The following is a 395-nucleotide window of genomic DNA, read 5'->3' as shown; positions in this document are numbered from 1 at the left end:
AAAACATGAAATGGATATTGCATATCATATCACACGCCGAATAAAAAAAAAAATTCTGCCACGTAAAACCAAATATCAATCTAAATGACAATGGAATGAAGCGCGACACACTCAGTTTTATGCGGAATTTGTTATTTTTATGCCGGTGACACATTCATCATCTTGTTGATATCGCTCCACAATCCAAACAGCACAATTCATCCTCACGACACATATCTAACGAATGCTTTTCCCCCTTTGGTGTGTGACTTTATTTTTCGTCAACGCCGACGAGGTTTCGGGTTTTAATTCAAAGCACGAATATCTAATAAAATGTAAATCTATATTATCGATCCTCTGGATAAAGCCACATTTTTCGTTGGTGTTACACAGGCCCATATTTTCACTAGCCCCGT

Source organism: Sitodiplosis mosellana, unplaced genomic scaffold (genome assembly GCF_009176505.1).
Source record: "Sitodiplosis mosellana isolate CC-2019 unplaced genomic scaffold, AAFC_SMos_1.0 Smas_scaffold_11, whole genome shotgun sequence".
Lineage (NCBI taxonomy): Eukaryota > Metazoa > Arthropoda > Insecta > Diptera > Cecidomyiidae > Sitodiplosis > Sitodiplosis mosellana.
This window is presented reverse-complemented; position numbering follows the sequence as displayed.